This window comes from Nycticebus coucang, chromosome X, assembly GCF_027406575.1.
Source record: "Nycticebus coucang isolate mNycCou1 chromosome X, mNycCou1.pri, whole genome shotgun sequence".
NCBI classification, from domain to species: Eukaryota; Metazoa; Chordata; class Mammalia; order Primates; family Lorisidae; genus Nycticebus; species Nycticebus coucang.
In genome coordinates, this window is record NC_069804.1 from 142,536,483 (window position 1) to 142,557,834 (window position 21,352).

Here is a 21,352-nt window from a genome sequence, read left to right on the forward strand (position 1 = left end):
CATAAAAAGAAATAAATTAATGTACTTTGCAGCAATATGGATGGAAGTGGAGACCATCATCTTATGTGACGTATCTCAGGAATGAAAAGACAAATACCATATGTACTCCCTAATAATTTGTAACTATTCAATTGGCACAGAGGAAAGTAAAAGTCTTTGGAAATCAAAAAGGGGGGAATGAGGGAACAAGAAAGGGATAAAAACAAACCTAATAGGTACATTGAACACTATTCAAGTGATGGGCACACTTATAGCTCTGACTCAAGCCATGTAGCAAAAATATTTGTACCCCCTTAATATTTTGAAATTCAAAATGTTTAAAAAAATAACTCAGTATGTTAATTAATATTAATCTGAATAAATGTACTCAAGTTGACAAGGAAAACCCTCAGAAATTATAATCAAAGCAAAATAACTAAGAAAATGCTACAAAAGCTATGTTAACTAATGTGATGAAAATGTGTCAAACGATCTATGAACCAAGTGTATGGTGCCCCACGATCATACTAATGTACACAGCTATGGTTTAATAAAAATTAATTAATTAATTAAAAAAAAACAAACAGAAATTATAATCAAATAGGGAATTCTGACTACAGGAAAACACCATTTATAAGAACCACCAAAACAAAAAGCAAGCATCCAATATGAGGACGGTGATCCTTTCAAATACCAGTTATAAGGGGAAAGGTTACAAAAACTTAAAGTCAAAGTATATAAAACACTTTTCTCTTTCCCCCTTCCTAAACAGTTCAGTCAAAACCCACTAGTGGGGGTAAACAAAGTAGGCATCCCCTGGGAAGATGGCATGGTAGAGACCCTCTGTGGGGCTTGACAGGATGAAGATAGTGTCACTGCAGGAAGACTGTATCAACTTGGCAGGGTGATTTGAATCTCAAACAAAATGAAGAGAATATTCACACAGGGAGACAGCAGGATTATTGGGGACCAAAAACAGTGGGGAAGGCAAGGGTATATCAATAGGGAATTGGCTACATGCAGAAGGACTGTTCAAATAATGGAAGATAAGTTTCTTAATACTATCAATTAAGGGGTGAAATTATGGAAAGACAGAAGAATAGAATGAATTCCATGATACTGGATTGGAATTTGAGATATCAGTGGGAACCCATAAGTATAAATATATATGTGTTAATATGTCCATATATTCATACATAAAAATATTTCCCAGTTCTGTCACTAAAATGGGCCTGAGTACAGCAATACCCTAATAGCAATGAGTCCAACTAGCACACAGATTTGGTTCTATACACTATTTTCTATTAAAAGGACCCAAGGTGACTCATTCCATAACTAAATCAGAAAAAGTGTAAGATGAACTAGAATGTAAGAAAGCACTTGGAAAGTAGCAGATGAACTTGGAATGTCATAAAGAATGGAGACATGTCAAAAGGACACAGAAATCAACTTGAAGGGGCTCCTACTGTCCAACTATGGGGTGATTTGATATCAAAATACATGATAGATTATAACTCTTTGAATAAAATCAGAAACTATCGCTTCTCGGCCTTTGGCTAAGATCAAGTGTAGTATCTGTTCTTATCAGTTTAATAAAGTAAGAAACTACAAATCCATGCTGATGGCATAAACAAAATAGTGAAATTTTGATGAGAAATAGGATATTTACATAGACTCCAAGTACTCCCAATTTCCTCAGAAATACCATTAATTAGGAAGAGGAGAAAAATAACTTTACAGTAGAGATGCATGAGAACCGCTTAATCAAGTTATCAAGTTGTATGGGAGAAACCAACATCAGGCACCACCTGATACGATGCAAGGAGAAGAACACAGTATCATTTCTGTACAATTTCTACTGAAGAAACAAAACCTCTATATCAATGGTTCTCAACCTTCCTAATGCCATGACCCGTTAATACAGTTCCTCATGTTGTGGTGACCACCAACCATAAAATTACTTTCATTGCTACTTCATAACTGCAATTTTGCTACTATTATGAATCGTAATGTAAATATCTGATATGCAGAATGTATTTTCATTGTTACAAAGGGGTTGCGACCCACAGTTTGGGAACTGCTGCTCTACATAGTCATGAGAAACCATTAAGACAAATGCAAACCACTACAAAATAACTGGCCTGTTATTCAAAAGTGTCAAGGTTATGAAAGTCAAGAAAAGACTGAAGAAGTGTTCCAGATGGATGAACATTAAGGAGACATTACCATTAAATCAACATGATTCTGAAGTGGAACTCCTTCCTGTCGAGGACACTTTGAGATAAATGGAAAATTTATCTCAATTCTCAAATAGAATAGGTTCTGTTTTGAATATAGTAATGTAGTAATGTTTTTATCTACACAGGGTCCTAGAACCAATTCTGCACAGATAACGAGGGATGACTGAACACATAGCTTGAAAAAACTATATAATTATTTTAGCAATCTAAAATTTAGAGAAAATAAAGCAACTACAGAGCGGAAGAGGGAATAGGAATTCTAGTAAATGTGGAATTTAAAGGTCTTAGCAAAATAACTAAGAAAATGCTACAAAAGCTATGTTAACTAATGTGATGAAAATGTGTCAAACGATCTATGAACCAAGTGTATGGTGCCCCATGATCATACTAATGTACACAGCTATGGTTTAATAAAAATAAATAAATATAAAATATATATATATATAGAACTAGAGAAAAAAAAGAAAAAAAATAAAGGCAAGAGCTGTGCCTGGATGTAAGTGTGTCATTAAGTATATGTTTAAGGACAAATAATACACTGGAATTAAACATGGAGCAAAGCTCAGAACAGATCAGGTTGAGTTTTCAGTCTATTTTTACCTTCCTACCCCTCCATGCTTATTAGGTCAATACTTATGCTCTCCCAACCCACAGAAAAGAAACTACCAGAACTATTTCACCAAAAGAAAAAAAGTAATTTACATGTAAAAACATGGTAAAGGTTATACCAATTTAACCGAAAATATTAAATTTATCAAGAGCACTATACAATACTGAAAATATAACAGAATACATTTTTACCATAGAAGGCTTTTTTACATTAAATCTGTGAAATTCAGGCCCCTGAGGTAAAAATAACTCTTGAACTGTGTCAAAAAACCCTGGGTACTCAAGTCGTGGCTCTTTCCCTTGCTATGTGAACTTGGAGAATTCTCTCATCTTTGCATATCAGATTCCCTACCTTTTTATGTTTAAGAGGGTTAAGCACTATCTCTGCAATCTTATTCTATTTCTAAAAAATGTAGTCTGTTATTTGTGGAGCCACAAGTATTCTTAGATAAACAAATAGCCTTAAGTCTGCTTTCAACTCCTTTCAAAAAATTCAACTTGAATTTTTTCAGGGTCTACCTTCCAAGGAGAACAAAGTGATTCAAGTATATCATCTCATTAATTTTCAAGACATGAAAAAGAATTTCTGTTATGAAAAAATGAGAGAAAGAAACAAGAAGGAAACTGGTGATAGATTTAAAAAATTGCCACTGTTACGTTGGTGGATCCAAGACCAGAAAACAGGGCACTTCAAACTCCATACTTAGTGCTGTATTCTGCATTTCCAACAGAAGGGTCAATCAAGTAAATGAACTACCATCAGGGGAAATAGGTAGGAGTGTGGGAATCAAAATGTTTACGTACTTTCCCCTTTATTTCACATGGTCAAAGCATAAACATAACAAAGAGGGCCAGGCATTGGGATCTGGAAATCAAATAGCTATCTCTCCATAAAGGCCTTATTAGTCTTAGAACTGCCTCAGGAACCTAGAGAGAAAAGTGTATTCTGCGTGGCCTCACACTGATATGAATAGTCCCCCAAGCTTGAGAAGTCAAAAGTGGGAGGCAAGCCAAGCGTGAGAAACCTGCCAACTCTGGACAATGGCTGAACTCAGACAAGTTTGGACAAAATTACATATTAGTATTTTCGGTAATGTGCCAGGGAAAAATAAATGACACTGTCTAGTTCGATGCATAACTCTTCCTGTCAAAAACAGCATTAAATTTAATTTGAATTCACTCTGCTGCCTCTGTTATTTGTTTCCCCTAAAATAGATTGCCAAAATCACTACAGGATTTTATTCTAGCTATCTATAGCTCATATCTATGTCAGCTATGCCATGCTGTGCTGATACAGGAAAATGCCATTACCTTCAGAATAGTTCATTTCATAGGGGAATGACACATTTCTATTCCCACAATAGCACATTAAAGGCTCTTTGAGGAGATCCATAGTAGGGCTATCTGTGGATCACAAAACTTCAATTTTTCATAGATAAGGCCCAAAGGCAGGTGCAGAAACTATAATCTAATGAAAGAATATATCTTCAGGAAAAAGAAAACGTAATTACTCTTTTTCTTCTCATTTGAGTCTGAAATGAAGTCATGACAGAAAAAAAAAACAAAGTGCTGAGGGTAGGGGAAAGGTCAAATTATCACACAGAACTAATAATCAGAAAGACATTGCCCTCTGGCTATATATTTTTAAAAGCATTCACATTAATTAAGGCTATGAATTATTTTGTGGATCCATAGTCCTTGTCACATGTATCCCAAAATATAACATGACACAACTGTTATTCAGAAGACTTTCAAAATTCACATAATCTTTTTAACACTCACCTTGCAGCTACATTGGTTGGAAAGATGAGAAGGGGCAGGAAAGAAACAATAAAAAAGGAGGGAAGTGAAAACTTTCTAAAAGAAAGAAATACTTTTATCAAATTTAGGCTCCCAACTCATTTACAGCACTTAATCCATCAGTGTGAATGTGTGCACGCCTAATATAAGAAAAGCTGACATACTTTAGGACAGTGGTTCTCAACCTTCCTAATGCCATGACCCTTTAATACAGTTACTCATGTTGTGGTGACCCCCAACCATAAAATTATTTTTGTTGCTACTTCATAACTGTAATTTTGCTACTGTTATGACTCGTAATGTAAATATCTGATATGCAGGATGTATTTTCATTGTTATAAAGGGGTCGCGACCCACAGGTTGAGAACCGCTGCTTTAGAATAAACATCCTGGATAGTCATTATAATAATGGTACTTCCCAATATGACTAATATGCTATTATTATTGAGATTTTGACTCTGGAGCTAAATTTCCTGCATTTGAAGCCTGGATCTATGCTTATTAAGTGTGTGACCTCAGACAACTTACTTAATTTTTTGTTTATAAAATGAGAATAATTATTAGTACCTATTTTCTATGGTTATTATGAGAAGGAGACAAATTAATATAATTAAAGGATTTAGATGTAGAACAAAGTAAATGCTATTTAAGTGTTACCTATCATGTTCTGACTCCTGCCACCACCACTACCACTAATTTTGGGACTCTGACCCCCATTATCAACACCATAGAAATAAAGGTAAGTGCTGTGGGAGCTATTAGGAAGGGCTGCCTAATTCTGCTTGAAAGAGTCAGGAGGCTATATGTCAGTGAAAATTTCACAGAGAAGTTAATCCCTGCACTTGGTCTTGAAGGATAAACAGGAATTGGTTAGGCCAAGAAGATGAGAGAAACAATTCCAGAAAGAAGGATGGAAATATGTGGGAACATGTCACTTCCAATGTTGGGGGATGTTGTAACACGTGCTCTGGGCAGGAGAGGAGGCTGGTGAGGTATACAGGAGCCATATGAGAAGCCTTGCTATAGTGGGAACCACTGAAGAAATATAAAAAAGGAAAACAATACGAACATACTTACACTTCAGAAAGATTGTTGTGGCTGCAAAGAGAAAGATGAACTATCATGGAAGGAGGACAGGGCTAAGACTAGAAGCAAAAAAATAATAATAATAAAACAGATTAGAAGGGTAAAAACCAGGCTAGAGGGCTATTATAATTATCTAGGTGGCAAATTACGTGGAGATTAACTAAGGAAATGGTAATAAGAATAAAGCAGCAGGGGGAGAGGATTGAAGAATAATTAGGAAGGAGAAATAAGACTTGGTTACTGACTCAATATGAGGGATGATAACGAGTCCAGGTTGATGCCCAAGTCAATTGAGTGAATGGTGGTATCATTCATTAAATGAAGCCAAGAGTACAGATGAGGAGGCAAGTACTAGTTAGGGGCTAAGATTACATGGGTTGCACATGTCATGTTTACATAGTGCGAAATATTTACAGTGACTAAACATTCCTATGTATGAGTTCCAAAATATTTATAGTGCTTTCAAAGCAGTGGGATTATACCTTTCTATAATTTTGCCAAATACTTCACAATAAGAATAAATTATACAATTGAATGCAGAATACTTATATAAATATAGGAGTGTTTAATTTCAAGGAGCAAATGTCTATTAACCTCAGATCCTGCCTCCCCCAACTTCCCACAAAATATTCCGTAGACAGAAAGTGTCAGGTCCAGTGTCATCATTGAAACTGTGACCTGGCAAGGACACTGTTTTTAAAAGCAGCCAGAATTCTATTCCCTCCCTCTATGTGCCCCTTTCCAGCCACCACTATTGTCAATATCTCTTTGTCCTTGTATCAGGTCAGAAATTATAGCTCCTGGAATATATTAGGAAGCCTGCGTGCCAGAATCTGAAAATGTAACATTGACTCACTGCTGCTATAACAGATGATCACAATTTTGGTGACTTGAAACACCACCAATTGATCGTCTTACAGTTCTGAATGTTAGAAGTCCAAACTCAAGTGTTGGCAAAGTTTCAGTGCAGAATTAGTAACCTTGCCTTTGTCAGCATCTAGAGGCCACCTGCATTCTTAACTTGTGGCACCTTCCTACATCTTCAATGAGCATCACCCCAAGCTCTGGGCCTATCATCACATACCCTTTTCCTGACTCTGACCTGTCTTTCTCTTCTAAGGACATTTGTGATTACATTGGGCCCACCTGAAAGTCCTTAACTTAATCCCATCTTCAAAGTTCTTCTTGCTATGTACAGCATCACAGTCACAGGTCCTAGGGATTGCAAGGTGGAGGCCGTGGGGAGGGCTATTATTCTGTCTGTTACAAGTGGTATTTGTCAGATTTCTGTGCTATAAAGGTACTTTTTTCCATTCTATACACTATTTTGGGAAAATGAATCATTAAATTAACACAAACAAAATGTGGGACTCTTCTGCAAGGAAAATTTGTCTCTTCTTTCCCATTTATTTATTCAATCATTTATTTCTATTAATAATTATTTTTTAATAAAAGCCAGAGAAAGAGGTAAGATTAGTGCACAATATCACAGAGAGAAGGACAATGATTAATTCATTATTCACTCACTCACTCAATAAATATTTATTGAGCAACTAATACGTACAAGAAATGATTGCAAACACTAAGATTAAAGCAGTAAACAAGTCAAAACAAAATGCCTGGCCTCCTGGAGTTTCTAGCTTAGTGAAAGGGAATAGACAATAAATAAAGAAGGAAAATAATCTAATAGTTGAAGTGATACATCTTATGCAGATAATGAAACTAAGATGGTGTGACAGTCAGCAGGTGGCCACTTTAGATTGAGTGGTCAAAGAAACCCTGCCATAGGAGAAAACCTTTAAGTGAAGCTCTAGATAAGAAGAGTCAGCCACATAAAAACCATGATTAATAACTTTTTTTTAGACAGAGTCTCACTTTGTTGCCCTTGGTAGAGTCGTGTGTTGTCATAGCACACAACAACCTCAAACTCCTGGGCTCAAGTGATCCTCTTGTTTCAGCCTCCTGAGTAGCTGGGACTATAGGTGTCCACCACAATGCCTGACCATTTTTTAGAGACAGGGTCTCGCTCTTACTCAAGCTGGTCTTGAACTTCTGAGTTCAAGTGATCCGCCCACCTCAACCTCCCAGAGTGCTAAGATTACAGGTGTGAGTGAGACACCATGCCCGGAAAATTAATAACATTTAAGACAACAGTACCAAGATTATTCAGGGAATGTTCCTTCCTTTGAGATTAAACAGACAAACACAAAGACAATTAGCCCAGTGGTTCTCAACCTTCCTAATGCCTCCTAGTGCTGCAACCCTTTAATACAGTTCCTCAGGTTGGGGTGACTCCCAACCATAAAATTATTTTCTTTGCTACTTCATAACTGTAATTTGGCTACTATTATGAATCATAATGTAAATATCTGATATGCAGGATGTGTTTTCATTGTTACAAAGGGGTCGTGACCCACAGGTTTAGAACTGCTGAATTATCATGAAGCCAATGGAAATATATTGAAAAACACTTTCTTATTAAACTAGAAAACATGGCCTCAATGAGGGAAGAACAGAAAAAAAGCCAAATAAGGCAAGAAGATAAGATGAGGAAATATATACATCATATTGGTCAATGGTAAAGAAACTAAATCACTGTATAAACCAAATTGTACAGTGGGGGAAGTAAGCAGAGACTTGACACATTATATACCAAAAATCAATAAAACAGAAAGAAAAGAAAAAAGAAAAATTATGACAGACATGAAAGACACTACAACTGATAACACCACCCCAAATGGAATCTACTATTAGGAGATTGTTTCTACCATAGAATAGCTTATATCATGCAGCTATTACATCTACTACAAGTTTTTCTTGACATGTGCAAATTTTCAAGATATAACTAAGAAAAACAAGTAAGTATTTCCATTTATTGAGCCTTTACCATTCTCCAAAAACTCGACTGCCTTACAAACATTTTATTTAATCCACAGACTAATCATATACCATGATTTTACTTGATTTTAAAGATAAGAAAATAGACTCAGAGAAGTAAAGAAACTTTCCACATTTCACTTCGCTAGTTAAATGGCAGAGCTTGATTGGATCCTGAATTTGGCAGATTTCAAAGCCTCTGTTCTTAACCACACTACCAGAATCAGATCATATTCAATAAGTACAACCTTGGTTACATTTAAAAGTGTACCAAAAGATTAAAGTAAAAATACATGAAAGGTGTTAATAGAGATTACCTTAGGTGATTATTTACCCTGCATATATTTTTTTATTTTTATAAGTGTTCTACAATAAATGTGTATTACCTGAACAGTTTAGACTAACAAAAAAATGTGCAGTGGCTCACACCTGTAATTGTAGCAATCTGGGAGGCTGAGGTGGGTGGATTGCCTGAGCTCACAGGTTGGAGACCAGCCTGAGCCAGAGTGAGACCCCATCTTTAAAAAATAGCTGGGTGCTGTGGCAGGTGCCTGTAGTCCCAGCTACTCAGGAGGATGAAGCAAGAGAATCACTTGAACCCAAGAGTTTGAGGTTACTGTGAGCTATGATACCATGGCACTCTACCAAAGATGACAAAGAGAGACTCTGTCTCAAAAAAAAAAAAAAATGGTGGAGAGAGGGAATAAAGAACTTTTGGTCTGGAACTCATGAAAAAGATTTAGGTACTTTAAAGATCTTGAAAAAACAATACTTCGTTTTATATGGAATCATAAAAAACATCGAATAGCCAAGACATTACTCAAAAATAAAAACAAAGCAGGAGGAATCACGCTACCAGACCTCAGACTATACTACAAATCGACAGTGATCAAAATAGCATGGTACTGACACAAAAACAGAGAAGTAGATGTCTGGAACAGAATAGAGAACCAAGAGATGAATCCAGCTACTTACCATTATTTAATCTTTGAAAATCCAATTAAAAACATTCAATGGGGAAAAGATTCCCTATTTAACAAATGGTGCTGGGTGAACTGGCTGGCAACCTGTAGAAGACTGAAACTGGACCCACACCTCTCACCATTAACCAAGATGGACACTCACTGGATTAAAGATTTAAAGTTAAGACATGAAACTATAAAAATACTAGAAGAGAGTGCAGGGAAAACCCTTGAAGAAATTGGGTTGGGCGAGTTTTTTATGACAAGGACCCCCCGGGCAATTGAAGCAACTTCAAAAATACACTATTGGGACTTGATCAAACTAAAAAGCTTCTGCACAGCCAAGTACACAGTAAGTAAAGCAAGCAAACAGCCCTCAGAATGAGAAAAGATATTTGCAGGTTATGTCTCCGACAAAGGTTTAATAACCAGAATCCCCAGAGAACTCAAACACATCAGCAAGAAAAGAACAAGGGATTCCATCACAGGCTGGGCAAGAGATTTGAAGAGAAACTTCTCTGAAGAAGACAGGCGCACGGCCTTCAGACATATGAAAAAATGCTCATCATCTTTAATCATCAGAGAAATGCAAATCAAAACTACTTTGAGATATCATCTAACTCCAGTGAGACTAACCTACATCACAAAATCCCAAGACCAGAGATGTTGGCGTGGATGTGGAGAAAAGGGAACACTTTTGCACTGTTGGTGGGAATGTAAACTAATACATTCCTTTTGGAAAGATATATGGAGAACACTTAGAGATCTAAAAATAGATCTGCCATTCAATCCTGTAATCCCTCTACTGGGCATATACCCAGAAGACCAAAAAGCACATCATAACAAAGATATTTGTATCAGAATATTTATTGTAGCCCTATTCATAATTGCTAAGTCATGGAAAAAGCCCAAGTGCCCATCGATCCACGACTAGATTAATAAATTGTGATATATGTACACCATGGAATATTATGCAGCTTTAAAAAAGATGGAGACTTTACCTCTTTCATGTTTACATGGATGGAGCTGAAACATATTCTTCTTAGTAAAGTGTCTCAAGAATGGAAGAAAAAGTACCCAATGTACTCACCCTTACTATGAAACCTATGTAGGACCTTCACATGAAAGCTATAACCCAGTTACAACCTAAGAATAAGGAGAAGGGGGGAAGGGGAGGAAGGAAGGGGGGTTGGTGGAGGGAGGGGGATTAATGGGATTACACCTGCGGTGAATCTTACAAGGGTATATGTGAATCCTAGTAAATGTGGAATGTAAAGGTCTTAGCAAAATAACTAAGAAAATGCCACGAAAGCTATGTTAACTAGTGTGATGAAAATGTGTCAAACGGTCTATGAACCAAGTGTATTTTGCCCCATGATCATATTAATGTACACAGCTATGATTTAATAAAAAAATAAAAAGATTTAGGCTCTAGATATAAACACAAGGTCTTCAGTATTTAAGAGAGGACTTAAACAATTGTTGTAAATGAGATTGCAATGCAATGTATAGAATGTGTAGAACATGAATAGAATTATGAACACAACACTCAAGACATAGGGAGGAAAAGAGAAATCAGAGTATTAATTCCTCATTTTTAGAAACAGAAACACTCCTAGAAAATTCCTCTAATTGATAAAGCATACAAAATTACTAACAAGCTCATGCCCTTTATATGAGAACATGCCACTCATCATAGACTTGAACAAATATGCTGATAAACTGCACATGCATCTACTGCAAGTTGTTATGACAATAATAATGATTAACCAAAACATACACAATTTCTAAACCAAAGCAATTTCACTGTATAAAAAACAACTGGTCTCAGAATTTCACGTGTTATGCTCTTATATTATTATTCCTATAGGTATCTTCTAATATTTATAATCATCACCTAATTTGCTTCAGCAAAGATAAAACTAGACCCTCACAAGCTTTTAACATTTAAAAACACAGAAAAATACCTTCATTGGAGTTTAGAAAACCAAATTGTAATAAAATAATACAAGCACTTATTTCTGATTAATGATTATCTTGTTAAATTAATTTTTCATGAAGTCGAACAAAGATGCATTTCCTTACCATCTACTATGTGTTTAGGCTTAAGGATACGCTTCAAGGGGCGGAGACAAGATGGCTGACTGAAGCAAGCTTTCCACAGAGGCTCCCATCGAGAAGGAGAGTTAAAGGACAGAAATTTAGCAAGTAACCTGGTGGATTAGAGCTGCACCAAGAGAGAAGGTTGAAGAACGCACATCAACCCCGCTGAGGCGAGCTGTGACCTCAAGGATACAAACAAAAGGTACAAAATCCATCACCAGGTGGACAGGAGGCCCCTCCCCCATGAGAACGGCTCAGAGTGCCCCACAAACAAATGAGCAGAGTTCAAAGGTCCTCCCACTACACTCCATGGGAGAGACCCTCTAAAAACTGGACCTACCTCCCCTCCTAGGGTGCCATGGCGTTCTCTTGCCAGGCATAAAACTGTATAAAACTGTATATATTCTCCACCTGCAACTCTGAGCTCCCAGCACTCCCCTCCACTCTCACTCTGAGGTCTGGAGGCCTGTCCCCCAGGAGTCCAGAATCTTGGGTCATTTCTCAAGGGGTGTGGACATGGCCTAAACTGCAGCTGGTCAGTGCTGATTCTGGGACACGGGAGTGAGGAGAGGACGATCGGCTGAGAGGGAACCACACCGGAGTGGAGGTGCCCCGGGACACAGAGCAGCAGCCGTCTTTTGGCAACAATAGGGCTCACTCCCGGATATTCTGAAGCCACACCCCCTGTCTCCCTGGGCAACCAGAGGAGGCTGGGCATCTCATCAGGTGGCAAAGACCACGGAACAGATCTGGGACAGAAACACAGGACCCATGAGTAAAGGGTTTGCTTAAGGCGGTACCAGCCTGGGTGGAGCGCAGGGACGAGAAACAAATGCGCAGAGCTAGGAAGTTCCCAGGGTGGGGCTAACCCAGACGACCTCTCTACTGAGCCTAAGACAAACCTGGCCCTCAGGGGATCGTCAGCCTATAGACAAAGGAAGGCAGGAGGCTAGAACTAACAGGTAAATGAATACAAAGCTGCAGGAACAAAGACAGGGCCTGAGGCGTAGGCTCTGGGAATTCAAAACAGCTTCTCTTCTGCAGGGGAATTTAGCATGGACAGAAACAGATTCCTGCAAAGTTGTTCTGTTCTGTTCTGTCATTAACATCAATCAGGGGCGGGGCTGGAACTGAGTGAACACCACCCAACCTCCATCAAGCGCCCACGGTTGTCAGGCCTTACCTCCCCCTACTAGATAGAGGCAGAGTGCAGCGGCCTGGCTGAGCAGAAATAGATTTCCTTGTGATTCAGGCAGGTACACACCCCTGGAGTATCTGTTCACTACAGGCAACTGGGTCAAAGCCCTACAGAACTATCAGTGACAGGGTGTGACAGAGGTGCAAGGTGGGGAAGGAGGCATCAACCTTCCCAGACTGATCTATTTGCTGGGTGGCTCCTCCTGACTCCACGCAGCACTGGAGCAAGCCATATCTGAGTAGTCACCAGACCCCTGCAATCCAGTTCCCAGAGACCTTTTAAACTCTCCAACCTGAGACAGGTGCTGACTGAGACAATTGATTTGGACCTTTTGAACTGAGCCAATCGCCTAAGGACTATTCAGGTGGTGCCCAGGGTGTGTGGTTGTAGGAAGGTTTGATTTTCCTTTTCCAATTGTTGCCTGTGGGGGGCAAGGTGACATAATTGCTGGTATTTCTCCACAACCAAGATTTCAACCCAGAGTAACTGTTTCACAAGGGTTAAACAGAGACCAGCTGAAAACAAGACAGAACCACTTGGCCCCACCACACCAAACAGGTCCCCAGTTTCTCAGGCCATAACACTGTACGAGTCCTTGACAAAGCTCCAGGGGGAAAATCAAACAGTGTAACACAATCATGGGGCAGAATCAGTGGAAAAACTCTGGTAGCATGAATAACCAGAATAGATCAACCACCCCAAGGAAAGATATGGCAGATGTAACTGAAGATCCCATTCATAAAAGGCTGGCGGAGATGTCATGAATCAAATTCAGAATTTGGATTGCCAACAAGATTAATAGAATGGAGGAAAATTTGGAATTAGAAATTCGAGCAGCAATTCAAAAGTCAGAATTAGAAATTTGAGGAGAAATTCAAAAGTTGTCTCAAGAATTTAATGAATTTAAAGACAAAACCACCAAAGATTTTGATGCACTGAAGCAAGAATTTACAGACCTCAAAGATCTGAAAAAAAAAAAAACAGTAGAATCCCTCAGTAACACAGTGGAGCAAGCAGAAGAAAAAATTTCTGGCATTGAAGACAAAGCATTTGAACACATCCAAACTCTCAAAGAGGAAGAGAAATGGAGAGCAAAAATGGATCATTCTCTCAGAGAGCTCTGCGATAATTCGAAGAAGGCTAATATCCGCCTCATTGGAATCCCTGAAAGTGATGAAGTGGCCTGGCTGGGCACAGAGGGCATTCTCCATTAAATTATGAAAGAGAATTTTCCAGACATGCCAAGAGATTCTGAAACTCAGATAGCAGACAGTTTCAGAACCCCAGCACAAGTCAATCCCAATAAGACATCCCCCAGGCATATCATAATTAACTTCACTAAAGTTAATATGAAGGAGAAAATTCTGAAAGCAGCCAGATATAAGAAAAACATCACCTACAAAGGGAAGAATATTAGAATGACTGCAGATCTCTCTGCTGAAACTTTTCAAGCCAGAAGAGGGTAGTCATCGACTTCTAATCTCCTAAAGCAAAGTAACTTTCAACCCCAGATCCTGTATCCAGCTAAACTGAGTTTCAATTATGATGGAGAAATTGAATACATTAATGACATTCATATGTTGAAGAAATTTGCCATAACCAAACCAGCTCTTCAGGATATTCTCAGACCTATCCTCCATAATGACCAGTCCAATCCTCTACCACAAAAGTAAACTCACTCAGAAACTTCGGATCAAACTCCAACTTCCACAATGGCGAAAGGATTAAAAATGTCAATTGGACTTTCGAAAAACTCAATACCCAAAATTTTACCAAACTTATCAATATTCTCCATTAATGTGAATGGCTTAAACTGTCCTCTAAAGAGGCACAGGTTAGCTGACTGGATACAAAAACAAAGGCCAGATATTTGCTGCATACAAGAGTCACATCTTACCTTAAAAGATAAATATAGAGTCAGGGTGAAAGGATGGTCGTCCATATATCAGGCAAATGGTAATCAGAAAAAAGCAGGTGTTGCAATTTTATTTGCAGACACAATAGGCTTTAAAACAACAAAAATAAGGAAGGATAAGAATTGTCACTTCATATTTGTTAAGGGTAATACTCAATATGATGAGATTTCAATTATTAATATCTATGCACGCAACTAGAATGCACTTCAATTTATAAGAGAAACTCTAACAGAGGAGAAACATGATTTCCTCCAGCTCCATAATAGTTGGAGATTTTTACACTCCTTTGGCCGTGTTGGATCAATCCTCCAATAAGAAGCTGAGCAAGAAATTTTAGATTTAAGCCAGTACCATGCTGTTTTGATCACTATCGATTTGTAGTATAGTCTGAGGTCTGGTAGCGTGATTCCTCCTGCTTTGTTTTTATTTTTGAGTAATGTCTTGGCTATTCGAGGTTTTTTCTGATTCCATATAAAACTAAGAATTATTTTTTCAAGATCTTTAAAGTATGACAGTGGAGCTTTAATGAACCAAGTGTATGGTGCCCCACGATCATACTAATGTACACAGCTATGGTATAATAAAAATAAATAAAAAAAAGAAATTTTACATTTAAACCTAACCATCCAACATTTGATTTAGCAGACATCTACAGACCATTTCATCCCAACAAAACTGAATACACATACTTCTCATCACCCACGGAACATACTCCAAAATCGATAAATCTTAGGTCACAAGTCTAACCTCAGTAAATTTAAAGGAATAGATATTATTCCTTGCATCTTCTCAGACCACCATGGAATAAAAGTTGAACTCAGTAACAACAGGAATCTGCATACTCATACAAAAACATGGACATTAAATAACCTTATGCTGAATTATAGCTGGCTCAGAGATGAGATCAAGAAGGAAATTGACAAATTTTTGGAACAAAATAACAATGAAGACACGAATTATCAGAACCTCTGGTATACCGCAAAGGCAGTCGTGAGAGGGAAATTTATAGCAATGCAAGCCTTCCTCAAGAGAACGGAAAGACAGGAAGTTAACAACTTAATGGGACATGTCAAACAACTGGAAAAGAAAGAAAATTCCAACCCCAAAACCAGTACAAGAAAATAAATAACCAAAATTAGAGCAGAATTAAATGAAATTGAAAACAAAAGAATTATACAACAGATCAATAAATCAAAAAGTTGGTTTTTTGAAAAGGTCAATAAAATAGATAAACCTTTGGCTAACCTAACCAGGAAAAAAAGAGTAAAATCTCTAATCTCATCAATCAGAAACGACAAAGACAAAATAACAACAGACTCCTCACCAATACAAAAAATCCTTAATGAATATTACAAGAAACTTTATTCTCAGAAATATGAAAATCTGAAAGAAATTGACCAATACTTGGAAGCACGTCACCCTCCAAGACTTAGCCAGAATCAAGTGGAAATGTTGAACAGGCCCATATCAAGTTCTGAAAAAGCATCAATCATACAAAACCTCCCTAAAAAGATAAGCCCGGGACCAGATGGTTTCACGTCAGAATTCTACCAAACCTTTAAAGAGGAACTAGTACCTATATTACTCAACCTGTTGCAAAATGTAGAAAAAGAAGGAAGTCTACTGAACACATTCTATGAAGCAAACATCACCCTGATCCCCAAACCAGGAAAAGACCCAACAAGAAAAGAAAATTATGGACCAATATCACTAATGAATATAGATGCAAAAATATTCAACAAGATCCTAACAAACAGAATCCAGCTACACATCAAACAAATTATACATCATGACCAAGTCGGTTTTGGTCAGGGTCTCAAGGCTGCTTCAATATACGTAAATCCATAAGTATAATTCAGCACATAAACAAATTAAAAAACAAAGACCACATGATTCTCTCAATTGATGCAGAAAAAGCTTGATAATATCCAGCATCCCTTCATGATCTGAACACTTAAGAAAACTGGTATAGAAGGGACATTTCTTAAACTGATAGAGGCCATCTACAGCAAACCCACAGCCAATATCGTATTGAATGGAGTTCAATTGAAATCATTTCGATTCAGATCAGGAACCAGAAAAGGCTGCCCATTGTCTCCACTGCTCTTTAACATTGTAATGGAAGTTTTAGCCATGGCAATTAGAAAACAAAAGGCGATCAAGGGTATCCATACAGGGTCAGAAGAGATCAAACATCCGCTCTTCGCAGATGATGATTGTATATCTGGAAAACACCAGGGATTCTACTACAAAACTCTTAGAAGTGATCAAGGAATACAGCAGCGTCTCAGGTTACAAAATCAACATTCATAAATTGGTAGCCTTTAAATATACCAACAATAGTCAAGCTGAAAAAACAGTCAAGGACTCTATTCCATTCACAGTAGTGCCAAAGAAGATGAAATATTTGGGAGTTTGTCTAACAAAGGAAGTGAAAGATCTTAGAAAGAGAACTATGAAACTAAGAAAAGAAATAGCTGAAAATGTTAACAAATGGAAAAACATACCATGCTCATGGCTGGGAAGAATCAACATTGTTAAAATGTTCATACTACCCAAAGCAATATACAATTTTAATGCAATCCCTATTAAAGCTCCACTGTCATACTTTAAAGATCTGGAAAAAATAATACTTCGTTTTATATGGAATCAGGAAAAAAACTCAAATAGCCAAGACATTACTCAGAAATAAAAACAAAGCAGGAGGAATCACACTACCAGACCTCAGACTATAGTATAAATTGATACTGATCAAAACAGCATGGTACTGGCACAAAAACAGAAAAGTAGATGTCTGGATCAGAATAGAGAACCAAGAGATGAATCCAGCTACTTACGGTTATTTAATCTTTGACAAGCCAATTAAAAACATTCAGTGGGGAAAAGATTCCCTATTTAACAAATGGTGCTGGGTGAACTGGCTGGCAACCTGTAAAAGACTGAAAATGGACCCACACCTTTCACCATTAACTAAGATAGACTCTCACTGGATTAAAGATTTAAACTTAAGACATGAAACTATAAAAATACTAGAAGAGAATGCAGGGAAAACCCTTGAAGAAATCGGTCTGGGCGAGTATTTTATGAGGTGGACCCCCCGGGCAATTGAAGCAGCTTCAAAAATACACTACTGGGACCTGATAAAACTAAAAAGCTTCTGCACAGCCAAGAACACAGTAAGTAAAGCAAGCAAATAGCCCTCAGAATGGGAGAAGTTATTTGCAGGTTATGTCTCCAACAAAGGTTTAATAACCAGAATCCACAGAGAACTCAAACGTATAAGCAAGAAAAGAACAAGTGATCCCATCACAGGCTGGGCAAGGGACTTGAAGAGAAACTTCTCTGAAGAAGACAGGCACACGGCCTACAGACACATGAAAAAATGCTCATCATCCTTAATCATCAGAGAAATGGAAATCACAACTACTTTGAGATATCATCTAACTCCAGTAAGATTAGCCCATATCACAAAATCCCAAGACCAGAGATGTTGGCGTGTACGTGGACAAAAGGGAACACTTCTACCTTGCTGGTGTGAATGCAAATTAATACTTTACTTTTGGAATGATCTTTGGAGAACACTTAGAGATCTAAAGATAGATCTGACATTCAATCCTAGAATTGCTCACTAGGCATATACCCAGAAGACCAAAAAGCACATCATAACAAAGATATTTGTATCAGAATATTTATTGCAGCCCTATTCATAACTGCTATGGCATGGAAAAAGCCCAAGTGCCCATCGATCCACGAATGGATTACTAAATTGTGGTATATGTACACCATGGAATATTATGCAGCCTTAAAGAAAGATGGAGACTTTACCTCTTTCATGTGTACATGGATGGAGATGGAACATATTCTTCTTAGTAATGTATCTCAAGAATGGAAGATAAAGTATCCATTGCACTCAGCCCTACTATGAAACTAATTTATGGCTTTCATAGGAAAGCTATAACCCAGTTATAACCTAAGAATAGGGGGAAAGGGGAGAGGGAGGGGAGGGAGGGGGTAGGTGAGCAGAGGGAGGGTGATCGGTGGGATTACACCTGCGGTGCATCTTACAAGGGTACAAGTGAAACTTAGTAAATGTAGAATGTAAATATCTTAACACAATAACTAAGAAAATGCCAGGAAGGCTATGTTAACCAGTGTGATGAAAATGTGTCAAACGGTCTATAAAACCAGTGTATGGTGCCCCATAATCGCATTAATGTACACAGCTATGATTTAATAATAATAATAAAAAGGTACTCTTCCATAATTTGAAAACTAAATGGAAGATTGGGATAAAGATACTTCTTGACTAGCAGTGAAATGCTTATATTTTTAAGTAGAGAATGACCTCATTCCCAGCCCTGTGTTCCTTTGGTATTATATGAACACTATGAAGACATGATCACATATTATGTCAATACAAAAGTTTGGGCTTATTCCTAGAATCTATACTAAATTCATGTATTCTTTTTTACAGTTTAAAATGTTGTCACTAAATATTCAGTTACTTATCTATTAGTAACAGTTGACTGTGGAAAACAAAAGAAAACTACTCTAACCCATTTAACAAAATAAAATCCGTAGCAATTTTTGATAAATTCTGCAATTTCTACAAATATTTACAGAAAGCCTACCATAAACAAAACCCTGCCTTATGTGCTACATAGGGAAGGTACAAAAATACATTAACTACACTCGGCCAATGTCTGAAAGGGATCCCTGACTCAAAAGGAAAGACAGGATCAAATTATCTCAATGTATAACCAAATGTAATAAAATTCATTGCAGTGATACAGCAATTTAGAGGCAAGAGACCCTCCTGATCATGTGATTTGATTGATCAAGAAAGGCTTTCTGTAAGGCATAGAATTTGATCTAGGTCTTGAAGAACAGGTGGACTTCAATAATCACAAATAGGAAAGGATAATCTGCATGACATTATCAGATTCGGAATTTTAAAAGATCAGTGTGATTAGAGTATAAAGAATCCAGTTGATTGTCAAACCTGTCAAATGTAAGTATTGCACAAATCTGTTTATTCCCTTTTCTTGATTCCCACTGCCACCAACTTTGTTCACACTCTTTGTTTCTTACTTGGATCACTACAATAGATAACCGATCTCCTAATTACCCCACTTTTCCTCCCCAAATAATCCACATAGCCAGTAAGTGATCTTTCTAACAGTATAAGTCTGATCACATCACTCTCCTGTTGAAAGCTTCAGCAGGACTTTTCAGTCTGTGAAACACGTAAACTCTTTAGCATGACACAAAAGACCTTTCTTAACATAGTCCCTAGCCATCCCTCTAAACTCATCTCTAGTTACCTATTATTTTATTGCTTAATACTACAATTTGTCTCATTTTTTACAGTACTGTGAATGCATCATGCTTTTTCATGCCTCATGAACAATGATGCAATGTGAAATTTACATTGGATGCTATCCTAAAATTAAGAGCAAACTATATAATAATTTGAAAGTGAAAAGGTAACATGACTAGATAGGAATTTTGAAAAGCAAACTCACTCTAATTAGAGTTCAGAGAAGAACAAACTGACCAATTGATTATTGCAAGAGTCCAGGCAAAAGATGATAGTAGATAGACTACGGTGGTGGTAATGGAGTGGATATTGAGAGAAGTAGAGGAAACATGACTTCATCAAGTAAACCTGTGCCCTGACCCCCCAAGACCAGGTGGGTATATATGTTATACATATGTAATAGGACCCTATGCTTCTTTTTAAACAACACTTGAGAAATACAATTACTGCTGTGTATTCTGCACTAGGTAGGTAACCATAATCATTCACTTCTATAGCTGACACTGTGCACAGCAAATGGTCCACAGTATATGCCAAAGGGATAAAAATATGATTATACAATGATTGGCACTCTTTCTCCTGTGTTGAAAATACCAGACAATATTTTCTATCATGTTTTATTAATCAAAGAGTACATTTAAAAGACTGGAATGCTGTCAGAGCACTACACATCATTTCTGAAGTGATTATTTGTTCTAGGAATGCAAACAGAAAACACCACCACCACAATAAACAGGTGATTCTTCTTATCACAATATGCCCTCCTAGATATCACCATACCATGTGTATGAGGATGTGGTTCAGAGTAAGGTGCTGTTTGCAATGAAGCAAGCCACATATCACTGACCTTTCCCTGCACCTTAGGAAGCACTGTAATAAAAATTCATATAGGGTAAAATACTGATAGATGGTAGATCACAAGACCTAAAATACCCAAAACTAATAAGAAGTTAATGTCTTTCTGTATAGCCGCCTCCACCCTTAACTCTTTATCTTGCTTCCTGCCTTTTAATTTCTCATAGCAATCTTCTCCATGATAAGTATTTATCAGGTCGCACACCCAACCTTACAAAATATATGTTCAATTAGAAGGATTCATCACTTTTCATCTTTTAACTTGAAAATGTTTAGCACTTAGCAATCACCCAATAAATATTTGTTCAAATTATAAACAAAACAAATCCTTAGATTCTAACTACTCTATTCAATTATTCAGAAATAATTAATAAGCAATTACTACATGCCATACATTCTATTAAATA

General features: G+C 37.3%; 1 protein-coding gene and 1 pseudogene across 7 annotated transcripts in view; one reads left to right on the forward strand and one right to left on the reverse strand.

Annotated features, from left to right (window-relative positions):
- The window catches only part of KLHL13 (kelch like family member 13), a 271,741-nt gene that overhangs the window by 134,812 nt on the left and 115,577 nt on the right, over positions 1-21,352 (reverse strand). The window lies entirely within an intron of this gene.
- Positions 1,517-1,659, forward strand: LOC128578926 (uncharacterized; annotated as a pseudogene).